Raw genomic sequence first — 16,072 nt, forward strand, 5'->3', positions numbered from 1 at the left:
ACTTCTGAACGCATTACATTACCAGTAATAAAGAGATCAAAACTGAGTTACTCCTGAAGCAATTCATATGTAATTCTGCTTGTTAGCTACAGCTCAAATCTGTTTCAGTATATAAAACTAAATAATCAAATATTCCTTGGGTCTTAGTCTCAAAGCACTTTATACTCAGAAAATGTAGGATTTGCTCAAATCTTCATCATAAATCAGGATTACTGTGCAATTTCATTTTCCTCACATTATAAAATCATTGTCAGAATCCTACAATGTACCTACAGAATAGTAGCACTGAAATGTAAATTGAGGTTAACAAGGATTTACTAAACATAATTGCATTGTTTATTTTATCAGAACCCCCCTTAGACCTTCCAGAATTCTGTCACTCAAAATGATTAATTTAGAAAAATAAGTAAGTAAATAAATAACCTCACAGCTTTCAGTATTTTCTTCTCCATCAGAAATACCAGGGAAGCAGTGACTTTCTATTCATGATCACTGAAAATGGCATTGGGCAAGTTGTATCAGCAGACATATGTAAGTCAATGGGCCTAATGGGATTCACCCTAGAATACTGAGGAGGTGGATGGTGGATATCACAACTGGACCCCTCTCAAAACCTCTGCAAAAGTCTTGAGATTATAGAGAGCCTCCTGTTAATTTGAAGTTAGACAGTGTTACATATAACTACAAAAAAGAGCATGAAAGAGGACCCAGAAAACTAGAAACCTATCAGATTAGTCTCCAGCCCTGGAAAAGTTTTGGAGAAAAATATCCAAGAGGATACTGAAACACAGTTATGTGAAAAAACGAATGTCAGACACAGTCAGCATCAGTTCAAGAAGTGTCAGGCTGTTTCATAGGCTTCAGTGAGACAATGTGAGTGGCTCATAGGGTGGTGGGATGGATAAGTAGAGGCTTTGAGGAGATATCGTTAGGGAAAGAGAGGAAGGGGGCTAGAGAAAGTTTTGACTGCATGGAACTTAGTTCTGTTGATGGAGGAGTTGAGTTCTTCTGAGAACCAGTGAGAAAAAAGCCCAACATTGGAAATACTGTGGTTGGAGTAAGTTATAGACACCCAAACAGGAAGAAGCAGCAGATTAAATATCCTATAAGTGCTATGATAACTAGCACTTATTCTCATGGGAAACAACTTCCCAGACATCTTCTGGAAATATAATGCAGAAGAAAAGAAATAGACTAGGAGATTCCTGTAATTGTGGAGGTCAGCATCCCGACAGATGTGGTGGAGGAACTCACCAAGAAGCTGCTCCACTTGATCTTTCTTTATTAACAGGGAAAGTCTTCTGGTTGACATGGTGGTTCAAAGCAGTCTTGGATACATCAATCACAAAATGACAGAGTTCTTGATCCTTGAGGAAGTAAAGAGGGCAGTTAACCGCACTGCTGTATTGGATTTTCAGAGCCTTGAATTTAGCCTGTTTAGGAATCTGATTAACAGAGTTGTTAGGCAGTTCCAAAGGGCAAAGGAGTCCTGAACAGGAAAAAGGAAGACTGGATATTCTTGAAGAACTAAATCTTAAAGGTACAAGAGCAATCTGTCCCTATATGCAGCAAAAGAGAAGCTGGCAGAGAAGGCCATACTGGATGAACTCAGGAAGAAATATCTATACTTTGGAAGAAGTTGTAGACAACTCAGGAGAAGTACAAAGATTTTGTGAGGTTATGCAGAGAGAAAATTAGGACTTAGATAATGAAAGGCTGCTATTAGGTTTTCCCAGAGCCTCCTCTTCCCAAGGCTGAACAGTCCTAATTCTTTCAGCCTGTCTTAATATGGAAGGTGTTCCATCCCTTGGATCATTTTTGTGGCCCTCTTCTAGACATACCCAAATGGTTTATATCTCTTGTATACTGAGGACTCCACATCTGTGCACAGTACTCCAGATGAGATCTCATCAGCACTGACTAGAAAAGCAAGGTCACCTGCTTCAACGTGCTGACCAAGCTTCTTTTGATGCAGTCCAGGGTACGTTTGGCTTTCTGTCAGGGCTGTGCTCTATCCTTTCAACTCCCAAATTGTATTAATTGTGATGATTGCCATGATACTGATGCAAGATCTTGCACTTGTATCCTCAAGATTCTACCAGCACATGGTTGCTACAGCTTTTTAATGATCACATCTGCATTGATAAGCATCAAGTCCAACACTGCTGCTCCTCTGATTGGTTTGTCTAATACTTGAACCAAGAAACTCTCTTCAGAGCACGCGGGAGTCTCATGTATTGCTTACAACCTGTTGTGTTTTCCTGTCAAAAATCTGTGTGATTGAAATGCTATATCAGGATGAGAGCCTGTGAGTGAAATTCTTCTTGTAGCTGAGACAAGAAGACCTTGTCAACAGGGTCCCCTTCACTGAGTGGCTTGTAGGACATAACAACCACCAGATGTATTGTATTCATCTGTTCCTTTATTTTTATCCACAAGGTCTTGACTTTCTTATGGCTGTTTCTTGCAGATAGCTCTTGGTAATCTATCCGTTTCTTAACATAGACATTCTCATCTGCCCCTTCTTCCATATCCATCTCTTAAAAAAATTTTGTGGTCCTCAACTGCATCATCCCACCACATTTCTGAGACAGCAATTAGATCATAGTATCCTAATTGCACTATGATTTCCAACTCCTCCTGCATTTTCTACCTAGACTTCAGCAAAGACTTTGACATTGTCTCCCACAGTATTCTCCTGGAGAAGCTGGCAGCCCATGGCTTGGACAGAGATATTATTTGCTGGGTAAGGAACTGACTGGAGGGCTGGGCCCAAAGGGTGGTGGTGAATGGAATTAAACCCAACTGGTGACCAGTCATGAGTGGTACTCCGCAAGAGTCAGTACTGGGGCCAGCCCTGTTTAATATCATAGATTCATAGAATGATTTGGATTTGAAGGGACCTTTGAGATCATGTAGTAATAATATCTTTATCAGTGACTCAGATGAGGAGATTGTATGTACCTTCAATAAGTTTGTTGATTTGGGAGGAAGTGAAGTGGGAGGAAGCATTTGGTTGCCGGGAGTAGAAAGGCCCTACAGAGCAATCTGGATAGGCTGGATCAATGAGCTGAGACCAGTGGGATGAAGTTCAACAAGACCATGTGCCAGACCATGAAGTTCAACAGGACCATTGTGCACTTTGGTCACAACCCAGGCTACAGGCTTGGGGCAGAGCATCTGGAAGACTGTGTGGAGGAGACAGACCTAGGGTTGCTGTTTGACAGTTGGCTGAATGTGAGCCAGCTGTACAGCCAGGCAGCCAAGAAGGCCAGTGTCATGCTCGTTTGTCTCAGAAACAGTGAAGCCAGCAGGAGCTCAGTGGTGATTATCTCCCTGTACCCAGCTCTGGTGAGTCTGCCTTGAATACTTTGTTCAGTCTCGTGTCCCTCACTACAAGAAAGACATCAAAGCCCTGGAGTATGTCCAGAGAGGGTAACAAAACTGATGGGGCATCTGGAGCACATCTAATGAGGAGTGGCTGAAGGAACTGGGATTGTTTGTTCTGGAGAAGAGTAGGGTCAGAGGAGACAATATAGCTTTCTACAACTACCTGAAAGGAGATGGTGGTGAGGCGATCAACTTCACTTCAGGAAGTGAGTAAACAAAACTCCCTGAGAAATTGTCCTCAAGAACAAGGAAGTAAAACAGAGCTGTCAGTTCTTTAAGGAAGCTTTTCTTAGGGCGCAAGAGTTCTCCATCTCCAGGGGTAGAAGGTCATGAAAGAAAGGCAAAATTTATCATGTCTGAACTGGGATCTTGTACTCAAACTGGAGAGCAAGAAGAAAATACATTTGTTGTGGAAGCTTGTAGAGGTAGCCTGGGAGGAGTATAGGGATGCTGCTAGGCTGTGTAGTGATGAGGTCAGGAAGGTCAGGACCTAACTGGAATTGGCAAGAGGTGCAAAGAAGAATAGGAAAAGCTTCTACAGGTACATTTACCATAAAATGAAAATCTATGAAGATCTTCATCCCTTTGAGAAAACCACAGGTGGGCTGGTAACAATGGACAAGGTGAAGACTGAGGTAATCAACAATTGTACAACTGTTAGCCTCAGTCTTCATTTGCAATTGTTCTTCACACATACCTCAACTGGGTGAGTCAAAAGGTGGAGACTAGAGGAGTATTGTCCCTCCTCCTGTAAGCAAATATTAGGTTCACAACCATCTGAAGAACCTGAACATCCATAAGTCAGTATCTCAGAGTCCTGAGGGAATTGGTTAATATAGTCACCAAGCCACTCTCAATGACAACTGAAAAGTCATGGCAGTCCAGTGACTGGAAAAAAGGCAGTGTCACAACCATTTTTAGTAGAGCAGAAAGAACAAACCAGGGAACTACCAAATTGTCAGCCTGACCTCTGCGCTAGGGATGATCTTAGGAAAGATCTTCCTGGAAGCTATGTTAAGTTACATGGGCTAGTGGGAGGTAATACGGGACAACCAGCATTGTTGCCATGGTGATCGAAGGCAAGCTCTGCCTGACGAAACCAGTGGCTTTGGATGATGGTGTATCTGTGTCAGTAGACAAAGGAAGAGACAAACACACCATCCATCTGGACTTCAGGCCTTTGGCATGGGCATGTCCTCCACAAAATCCTTCTCTCCAGATTGGAAAGACATGCATTTAATGGGTGGAATGTCTAATGAATGAAGAACTGCTTTCAAGATAATCCCAAAGAAGAGTGGTCAATGGTTTGGATATCAGTGATGAGTGGAGCCTCTCAGGTGTCCAGAGAGACATAGACAGCTCAACCAGAGGCCCAGGCGAACATCATGAGGTTCAACAAAGCCATGTTCAAGGTCTTGCACCTGGGTGTTGACAAATCCCAATATCAACACAATTGAGCACAGTGCTGCCCGAAAGGGTACTGGTGGATAGCAAGCTGGACATGAGCAGGCAGTGTGCTCTCACAGCCCAAAAAGCATCAAAAGGTTGAGGGAGGATGACTCCACCCCTCTATTGTGTGCTGATGAGGCTTCATCTGTAGTTCTACATCCAGCTTTGGAGTCCTCAGTGCAGGAGAGATGTAGACCTTTCAGTGCATGCCCAGAGAAGGGCCACAAAACTGATCCAAGAGATGGAATGCCTCCCATATTAGTACAGGCTGAGAGAATCAGGGCTGTTCAGCTAGGAAAAGAGGAGGCTCCAGGAAGACCTTGTAGCAACATTTCAGTATCTGAAGGGACACTGTAAGAAAGCAGACATTTCTTTAGTAAGATCTACTGTGGTACAATAAAGGGAAGTGTTTTTTAACAAAAACAGGAGAGATTTAGATTGGATATAAGAACTTTTACTTTATTTTATTTTATTTTATTTTATTTTACTTATTTATTTTATGATGAGGGTAGGGAAGAACTTGAATAGGCTGCCCTGAGAGGGAGTAGATGATCCAACCCTGCAGACATTCAAGATAGTCTGGATGGGACTCTGAACACCCTGATCTAGTTGTAGATGTCCCTGTTCATTGCAGGGGAGTTGGACTCGGTGACCTTTAGTGATCCTTTCTAACTCAAAAAATAACAAGCATACCAAGTGACTACTGGAACACATAGAAGATAACTTCCTTACATAGATGACAGGGATGTCAATGAAATGAATTGCACTGATGTTTCTGTTGCTTACCAACAGAGAAGATCTCACTGGAGAGGTCAAAGTTGGAGGTAATGTGGGCTGTGGTGACCATGCCCTGGTAGAATTCTCAATCTTAAAGTGTATAGGAAAGATAAAATGTAGAACGATGACCCTAAACTACAGAAGGATAAACATTCATCTCTTTAGGGCCATAGCGCTTTGAATCCTTTGGGAAATTGTGCTCAGAGATAAAGGAGAAAATACGAGTTGAGAGACGTTTAAAGATATTTTTCTTAAGGCATGAGGGTTCTCAATCCTCACATGCAAGAAGTGAAGGCAGGAAACTTGTCTAAGTCAAGAACTCTTGTACTGGGGCCACTCATATTTAACATCTTTACCAGTAATGTTGATTAGGGGATTTAATGCATTTAGTGATGTGGTGCTCAGGGACATGGTTTAGCAGTGGGTTTTTAGAATTAGGGTAGTATGGTTAGGTTGTGGTTGGACTTGATGAACTTGAAGGTCTTTTCCAACCTGAGCAAGTCTATGATTCTGTGATTCTATGGATGGGGATCTGCCAATCTGGTCTAGTACCATATCTGGAATTTGGCAGCTCTACGTGTGGCAGGGAACTTGGAGCATGATGATCCTTGCATTCCCTTTCAACCCAAGCTATTTTGTGATTCTATGATTCTGTGATTCTGTGATTCTATGATTCTATGATGCTGAGTGATGTATTTGACATAGCATAATGAAGAGACATCATCCAGATGGACTTAGACAGTCTTGAAAATGTGAAAACCTAATGAGTTTTATCAATGCCAGGATGTTGCACTTGGGTCAAGGCAACCCTAGATATGAATACAGATGGGAGAACAATTCACTGAGAGCAACCCCTACTTAGACAGACGTGGGAGTCCTAATGGATGAAAACATGACATGAGCCAGCAGTGTGTGTTTGCAGCCTGGAAGGCCAAAGTTATTCTGTGCTGCAACAAAAGAGGGGTGGCCAGCAGGAGAGAGAGATGACTATCCCTCTCTAATCTGCCCTTGTTAGGCCCCACCTAGAGTATGATAATCAGGCCTGGGGTCTGTAGCACAAGAAAGATGAGGATCTGTTGGAGCAGGTCCAGAAAAGTGCAATGAAGAATATCAAAGGGCTGGAACACCTCTCCTATGAAGAAAGATTGACGGAATTTGACTTGTTTAGCTTCGAGAAGAGAAGGCTCCAGGTAGACCTCATTCTGGCCTTCCAGTACTGAAAGGGAAATAATAATCAGGTGGAAGACTGACTTTTTACATAGTTTGAGGCTGACAGGACAAGGAGAAATGGCTTTAAACTGAAATAAGAGATTTAGGTTTGATGTTAGGAAGAAATTCTTTTCTCAGAGGATGGTGAGGCACCGGAACAGAATGCCCAGAGGAATTGTGGATGCCTTTTTTGGATGTGTTCAAGGTCAGCCTGGATGGAGTTTTGGCAACGTGATATATGGAAATCATCCCTTCCTTGAATAAGGATTGGAACTAGATTTTTAAGATTCCTCTCAATCCACAGAAGTACATATTCCCAGGCAGGCTGGTTTAGGTGGCCTTACTTGGGTGCTAAGATTGTATCACATGACCAACAGAGATCCTTTCCAATATCAGCCATTCTGTGACTCTGTGAGATAGCATGTCCAGAAATGTACAAAAGAGTTAGATATCATCTCTAATACTTTTCCTCCTCACAAAACATAAGTGGCTATAGTCCTGTAAAATTATATATTTTTTCTACATCTTTCTCAAAAAAGACACTAATTAAGAACATTTTCAGAGCTGTATGTGAAATCTATAGATACAGCACACCCATTTTAGAAAACAGTTTTTGTGGTTTTGTATCCTACTTGCTGATTACTCTCTTAAACAGGATCATAATGTAAATAAACAGAAACCAGGAGGGCAAGATTAGTTCAAAGTTATTATATGTTATATTTATGAATTATTATCTCAATGAATTACAGCAAAGTGACATGTCAGCCAACCTCTGCAGGGAAATCTATCTATTTTTGTCACTATAAAGCTTGGTTATGAATATGAAGGATATTACTAATTGGTTAATTTCATTCCTGGAAGAGGTGAGTGTTATTTATTTATTATTTTACGAACACAGACCAGGTTAGGATCATGTATTTTATCTGTATTTCCCACAGCTTTTTTGGATATCTGAGGAGTGCCACTGACATTTCTTATCACTGAGAGTCACAACAAACAGCTTTATCAAGGTGTACTCTTTTGAGCTATAAAGAAAATATTTTGATCCAAATTTCACTAGCCATTTTGAGTTGAGGCTCTGTACAATAACATATATGATAGTAAAGTAAAGGAGTTTTCTTCTGGATATGAGTTTCCTTGCATTTATAGATCTCATTTGATGCTTTATTTCATACTTACAATGCACCTTATATTTTAATTCTCCTGGGTGTGCCATTTTGTTTGGAATTAATTGGATCTCAAGATGTTTTTATCTAAGAAAAAAGAGAAAACAAAACCAAAACCAAACAAAATAAATCTTCCAGTTCCTATATACTGAAACCAGGATTATTTATTACTTTTTTTGGAATATTCCACTTTCATGGAAAGCTACTATAATATATCAAATGTTATTGCTACTTATTGTCTGAGGCTGGTAATCAAATCAACATGAGACTACCAACATCACTTTGTGGACAATTTTTGTATTTGAAAGCATTTCTTTGGAGCTATTTGCCTTTGAAAGGGAGTGTTCAGGAGTGTTAATTGACTGAAGAGTTGGCCTGGGGACAAATAACTCCAGCTTCGTAATGGGAGACTGGGAGATGATACCATCGTATCCTGTGAAGATGGGATACAAGCTTTTGCCTGCTTCTTCTTATTGGCTGACTTTAATTTGCCAGGCCTAGAAAATAGAAAGAAAGGAGATCCTGCTGAGATCCCATAGCCAGAAGCTGTCACTCCAGAAAGAGCAGACTCTACCACTTTGGACTTATATAAATAAGTTTGTACTGCCACTGTTAGTAATCTTCCACTGAGCAACACCACCTGCGATGACCCATCACTACTAAGATCAGGATCCAACACCAAGACATTGCTGGATCTAGGAGTGGTGAACCACTTTGCTTTGCTATCTGTCTGTCTCTCTTTTCCCATTTCCTATCTTTTCTCTTTATCTTCCTTTATTCTTTTACTCTTTGTAGTAGCCATTGTCTAAAATTTTCTTACCTGTAACGCTCATAATTAGCCAACTAGGTAATTTTACTTCCAAGTAGTTGTTATGAGTTATTAAGAAAGCTCTCAATAAATTAATGTGAATTATTCCTCTGAGTCTTGGATGACTCCATCATGGTAGAAATCCCTTGCAGACTACGGAGGTGTGACTAAGAAGATAGAAAAATATTCACCTCCGTCGAAACCCACTGAGTGGTATGAGACCCTTATGTTAAAAGAAATTTCTTGGTTACAATTATGATGTACTTCAGATTCAAATCACTGCCTGTTTATTACAATAAATCAGTTTCACACGTGAATACATTTTTAATTTGTTGCTTTTCTTCTGAGGTTCACAAGTGAATAAAATAGTCAATAAAATTGTCCAGTGGATTCAGATTAAAACAGCAACAAAACTAATTTTTCTTGGCCTTATAAGTTGAGAAAAATAAATAAATAAATAAAGATTATGGGATTATTATTATTATTATTATTATTATTTTGCTTGTAAAATTTCAGCTTTGGCAATAGGATATTTTCCATTGCACAGCAATTTATTGAAAGAGTCTGTATTCATGGAAGTAACAAAGTCATTCTTTCTGGTGAATGGAAATATTCTTCAGCATGAAGGAACTCATTATCTTGGAGTCCAAGATAATGAGTCTTCAAAGAAATGGAGATGCTTGATGCAAAATAACTTCATGTGCTATATTTCCTTTCAAGATCCAGGTTATTGGTTAAAGAAATCATACTGCTAAACTGAATAATTTTTTAATAAGATAGACGATCAAAACATGGCGGAAGAACTTAGCAAGATCAGAACAAGATGGAATATCAGAACATGAAACTTTCAAGGAAAAGTTTTCTCAGAAACAACTTGTCATCATGTTGAAATATTTTATAAGAAAGGAAAATCCAGAGTACAGATTAAAAAATACTCATCTGCATGCTTTAAATTTCAGTGTCCTTGAAGACAGCTATGCTGTATTTTCATGTTTCCTATGAATACATTCAGTAGCTCAGTCTTCCATCATTTGTGTAGGCTGCCTTCCAGATTAGAACATGTGCGAAAGCACACTGCCTAAGCTTCATGCTAGTCAGAGACTTTAGCCAAAAGCCTGCAACTGATAAATGGGAACAAGACCAAAAAATTCTTGGCTTTTGATACTTGATTATGTCTGGGGGGGAACTAAGCCAAGGAAATCTTCATAGAGATTCCTAGGACAAATATACTAACTGCTTCTAAGTAATGCTCTCAATATACTGCCAGAACATGTTAAAGACTGGTGAATTGAGCTGCCCTTATCTTGAGGAAACATCCATGGACTCTTACAGAAGCTGTATCTAATGGAGAATGTGGATTAATCTCTCACTGATGGTTTGTGAGCAACAGAAAAGGTGACATGGTTAAGGTGCATTGGTAATGCCTTACTGCTTACCGAATAACTTTCATATTTATCACAGTGAATTCAACATAGGCAGAATTTCCTTTTTAAAATGGCAAGAACCATCATCTGCAACAGACTTTTCTGCCTTCCGTATATACGATCTTCTCTATTTAGTTTTTATTACTTTGATCAACCCAGTCTTATAGCAGACTTTAAAAAGATGAAATAAAGGGAAAAATCTGTGTATGCACAAAAAGATTTCATTTTTATCCCCTTCCTCTCCCTTTCCTTCCCTTCTCTTTCCGTTCTTTCCCTTCTTTTTCTTTTGGACAGTCCTATTAGCATAAAAAAAATATACTAGTACTGCCATGCTTAGTAAATTCACAGCAAAGAAAAGTATACAAAGGGCTTGGGTCTCATACTGTTACACAAACAAAAGAACGTACTTGAAGAAAGCCCAAAATAATAAGCAGGAGGTGCTAAAGTAAATAAAATAAATTTAAAATTTGTGCTAGAATGTGAAAAGCTGTTTTATATAAAATAATAAACTATTTTTTTCTCATCTGTAACAGAAGACATAATGTGATATTTCTAAGTCAAAACAAGGGCTATCATTCAGCTCACTGAAATAAAAATGAATCGTTAAGATTTCTACCCATCCGTCTTTAGCTTTTTCTTCTGTATCATCTTTATGATGTGCATTCAGAAGACATTTTCAGGAGACAATTCCAGCTTCACCAGTCACCTTATCCTCTGGTGCAGAGGAAACTGAATGTGCTGCAGTTTCTCTATCATTCTCCTCTGTGTCTCAGAGAAGTTCAGTAGTGATATAGCCAGGATAACCAGGGAAACTGAGTTCACTCAGGCAGGGCATGCAGAGAGGGTAAAGGGCAGCCTACTATCTTCTCTTCTGGGAACACTGCTAATAGATTTCTGATGTGGTAAATATGGCTACAACCCCCCTCAATGGCCATTCTGCTGAGGCAAAAACCCAGACTGGGGGACTGCAACCTCCTCAGGCCAATGTGTGCATCGAAATACACCTTCTGAGGAGTTGAAAGGGCTGTCTGGACCTTCCATTGTGGAGAACTCCAGAAAATGTAAGTCCCCAAGGGCCTGAAGGCGGAAGGGTGTGTTAAGGGTCCAAGTGTGCTCTGCTCAATGACTTACTAAGCAGATAGTCAGATTGCGAGATGAAATTGCCAGGCTGAGTATTCAGGAATCAGACAGGGAGACTGATCGGAAGCATTTTGAACTGATATACTGACTGACAGTCATGTCCTAAGGGGAAGAAACTAAGCCAGCCTCCTCCCTTGAAGAGACCTACCATAGTAACTTTCCTTCTGTAAAGAGGGAAATGCAAGAACTTCATCATATATGGTTTGACACTAAGAGTTTGTTCTATTTGTCTAGTTCTAAACCAAGCCTATTTGAGCTTGATTTGGCCTATCAAAACCGTTATACTTTGCTATTCAAGTGTCTTTTAGTCATAGCTTCTGGCAAGCGAACTTAAATAGAGACCCAGCAAAACTCTTGCTGCATGGATATCAGGTGAGATAAATCTAAGAGCAAAATCTAAGATCAGTTTGTTTCCTGTGCCTACTCATCATTACAGTTTACTTAGAATAACAGTATCAAGAGAAGGGGAAATGAGAGACATATTCATTCATTCATCGCTGACATAAGTATATGTAGAAATTACAGGAAAACACTGTAAAGTGGAAAAAAGCAGAAAATTTCCAATTAACAGCAGCAATAAAAGTAAACACTTCTATTTGTAAAGATTGTAGCAAAGAGGATAATAAAGAAATGTACCTGTAAGAATTTACTGGATTTCAAACAAGAGTCATCACTAAATTGAATATGTTCACTAGCTAGTCTTGGAAGCAATATAACATGATATGTGATAGTACATTCAAGGTCACCCGTTTACTGCTAATGTTACTCACTGAAAATGTCAGATTGAGGTGATTAACACTGTGTGGTAATTTATGGACCTATTTCAAATATGACTTGTATAGGTAATCTATTAATATATATATATATATATATTTTTTTTTTTTTTTAAACAGATGAGGCAACAAATATTGCCAAAATTTTCATGTATAAAAGTAGTTCATAAGACATAGAGCTACTAAGTTCAAAAAACATTTGTTACATGCAGAAAAGAATTATGAGCAGTATTGTCTTGAATTAGTCCTGACATTTTACTCTAATTAGGTCTAACTTCACATACCAAAGATTATATTTCTTTAATCATATTATTTCTATAACCAATTTAGTAAACCTTTTAACTTTTAGTTCCATTTTCTTTTTCATGCATGAATTACTTAAGTCTATAGTAATGCATGAAATAAATCTTATCTTCCCTGTAGGTTCTTTCTTTAATATACTGATTGCTAAGCGGAGGGTAACTGCTCTACCGAAATTCATTTTTCACTGTTTTACAGGAGAAATGTTATTTACTGTAAAAGGTAATGAAATCCAACAATGCAGCTCTAGGGTAACATTAAACTGACAGATATGCAGTAACAGCATTTTCATTATATGAGCATCAACCCTTTATTTCTTGCAAGAGACATCAACAGAAAAAAAAAAAAATTACAACCTCTTTTTGGAATTTTGAAAATACCTCTCTTTATATTTACTGTTCTTAATACTAATTTCTCTACTTCTACAATTAGTTGTTGACCAGATATTTCTGTAGCTAAAGAGAGTTTCTCTACTGTCTTTGGGAGGAGAAAAAGGAATTAAATTTCATTCTACATTTTTAAACAACATGAAAATAAATGCTAAGGAATGTATAGCAGATAAGAAAACAGTTTATGGCTTAATTTGACGTTGATTTACCTACAAAATCTTTTTAATGCAAATACGTTTAATCTTTTTCTCCACTAGTGGTACAAGAAAGTAAATTTTAGATGAGTGTTACTACTACACACTAGTCACGTATAATCTTAATTGAATAACTAAGTTCAAAAATTACCAACTCAGCAAAGTTGTAGGTCAATCTGTTTTGCTGAGAACAAGGAGCAAGTGACAAAACAAACAAACAAAACAACAACAACAACAAAAACCTTCAGCCATGTTACAGATAAAAGTCTACATTTTCCAAATCACATTAATAGGGCCTCTAAAACCTCATTTTTGAAGGTTAGTAAATGTAATTTCTGAGTCACAAATATAGAACTGTTAATTCTCATATTCATAAAAGTTTAATCTGTTTTTTAGGAATATTGATCCTTATTTGAACAATGAGTAATTAAATATTTTGCCTATTGAATGTGAAAAAAAAAAAAAGAGAGAAAAAAAAAAAGTACCCTTATAAGAATGAGAAGTAAAAGCAGATGAGTTTTACCTCTGCATAAATTATAGTTCTAATTTTTTTATGATGAAAATTGAAAAAAACAAAATCTTTTTTTTTTTTTTTTCTTCCTTTGGAATTAAATCACTTAAAGTTATGAAAATACATGGTTTACAGAATCCGAGAATCACCAAACTGTAGAGGTTGGAAGGATCCTCTAGTGACCATCTAGTACAAGCTTCCTGCTAAAGAAGGTTCCCTACAGTAAGTTGCACAGGAAAGTATCGAGGCAGGTTTTGAATATCTCCAGAGAAGGAGATCCACAATCCCTCTGGGCAGTCTGTTCCGTTGCTGTGTCACCTTTACAGTAAGAAAACTCTTCCTCCTGTTCAGATGGAATTTTCTGTGCTCAAGCTTGTACCCAAGCTTGAACTTTAAGTCTGTATACATGGTGATCATATCCCTTCTTCACTTTTTCAGGCTAAACAGATCCATGTCTCCCAACTTTTTCTCATAAGGGTGCTGCTACAGGTCCCAAATAATCTTTGCTGCCTCTGCTGGTCTTTCTCCGGACTTTCCTATCTTCTTGAACTTAAGATCCCAGAGCTGGATACAGTATTCCAATTGGCACCTCACCAGAGTGGACTCTATCCCTTCATTCATGTCATTGATAACGATACTGAACAAGATGGGGACCAGTATCAACTCCTGGGGAACACCATCTAGTTGCAGGTCTCCTGCTAGACACTGTGCCACTGATCACAACACTCTGAACTCTGCCAGTCAGTCAGCTCTCAACTCACCTCACTGTCTGCTCACATATCCAATATTTCCCAAGCTTCTTACATGGATGATGTAGAGCACACTGTCAGATGCTCTGCTGAAGTCAAGATACACAACATCCACTACTCTCTCCTTATCTACTCAGTCAGCAATTATAGTATAAAATGCTCCCAGGTTGCTTGAGCATGATTTCCCCTTAATAAATCCATGATGACTGCTCATGATCACCTTCTATCTTTGAGGCCATTTAGAGATCAGCTTGCTCCACCATCGTCCCAGGGGTGGAGGTGCAACTGGTTGGCCCACAGTTGCCCAGATCTTCTTTCTTGCCCCTCTTTGAAAATTAGAATGATCCTGTCTGTGCTCCAGTCATCAGGCACCTCTCCCATTCTCTAAGTCCTTTCAAAGATGATGGAGAAATTTGACAATCATTTCTGCCAGATCTGCCAGCTCTCATGGGTACATACCATCAGAACCTATGGATTTGCATGTGTTGATTTTGCCTAGACAATCTCTGAGCCTCTTTAAAGAAAGGGAAATCTTCCTTTCTCCAGACTCTCTCTTACATCCAGGGTCTGGGATTTTCCTAGAGGCAATCTTAAAATTAAAAATGAAGCAAAGAAAGTGTTCAGCATTTCCAGCTTTTCAGCAGCCCCTGTTTCTAGGGCACCCACCTCACTTGGCAGAGGGCCCACATTTTTCCTGTTCTTTCTTTCATTATTGATGTACTTAAACTTCTCTTCTTGTTCTTGACCTCCTTTGCCAGATATAACTTCAAGAGGGACTTGGATTTTTTTCCCTGGTGTAGGTGGAGAATATTCAATGATAGAAAGGCAGATTTGATCTTTTCATTATATTATATGATTTGAATAGTAAATACTTTGAATCGTATGTGATATGAAAGCAGATCAAAATTTTATCACCTGAAGTTTAAAATCATGTTCTCTTTCAATTCCAAAGGAACTTTGGAAAATTACTGTGAAACAATCTTAACAGTCAGTTTTCCAACAGGCCACTTCTACAAAGCAGTTAAGAATTCAAAACATTAACTTCTGTTCCAGAAGTATGGGAGTTGGTTGAGATATAAAGCAGTGAAGACATTCTTAATTTATCAAGGCTAGCTACTACTGTTGATATCTATGCCAGAGTCTAAAACTTCGTTGTTTTTTTTTTGTTGTTTTGGTTTGGGTTTTTTTTTTGTTGTTTTTTTTGTTTGTTTTTTTTTTTGTATCTTAGATAAAAAAAGAAAATAGTACTACTATTACTGCTATTACTACTATTACTACCAATAATAATAATGATAATAGCAGAAATAAAGAATACACAGAACTTTAGGGGAATGGGTATCTTACTTTTAGTATTAATAGAAAGTTGTAACTTAAAACACTGAACACCTCAGAAATAGTTATTTTGCCTGGGTGTGGATTTAAGCATAAAGAATTCAGAAACATTATGAATGTTTTTGTTTTTGTTTTTGTCAGTTTTCAACTGTTAACCATGTTTTCTTCACTGTAAGTCCCCAGTTACAGAAAATTGATTTACTGCTCTTCATTTTCTATGCAAATGATAATGCTTATTCAGTTACTTTTTTGAGAGGTTTTGTGGTTAAATATGAATCCTCTAGATATATGTAAGTACTTGAATATCCTAAATACCACTGTGCAGCCTACTGACATTGTCCTTGGAGTAGACATGCTATCTAAAACAGTGACTTCTCTCTGTACAAATAATAGCAATATAAAAAGATAGTTTAGATATGATACATGTAACCCTTAAAGTTATCTCATCTACGTGTTTTTTT

At 38.4% G+C, this 16,072-nt stretch overlaps 1 protein-coding gene across 9 annotated transcripts in view; it reads right to left on the bottom strand.

Moving 5' to 3' along the window:
- Positions 1–16,072, bottom strand: part of PTPRD (protein tyrosine phosphatase receptor type D) — a 1,190,026-nt gene that overhangs the window by 880,110 nt on the left and 293,844 nt on the right. The window contains exon 4 of one of the 9 annotated variants that reach the window (XM_085214150.1): positions 1,255–1,367. The exons of the other annotated variants lie outside the window; for them this stretch is intronic. The gene's annotated coding sequence lies outside the window, so the exon portion shown is untranslated. The remainder of the gene's footprint in view (positions 1–1,254; positions 1,368–16,072) is intronic. 9 annotated transcript variants of the gene reach the window in all.

The sequence above is a fragment of the Meleagris gallopavo genome, chromosome Z (assembly GCF_905368555.1).
Source record: "Meleagris gallopavo chromosome Z, MGAL_WU_HG_1.1, whole genome shotgun sequence".
NCBI classification, from domain to species: domain Eukaryota; kingdom Metazoa; phylum Chordata; class Aves; order Galliformes; family Phasianidae; genus Meleagris; species Meleagris gallopavo.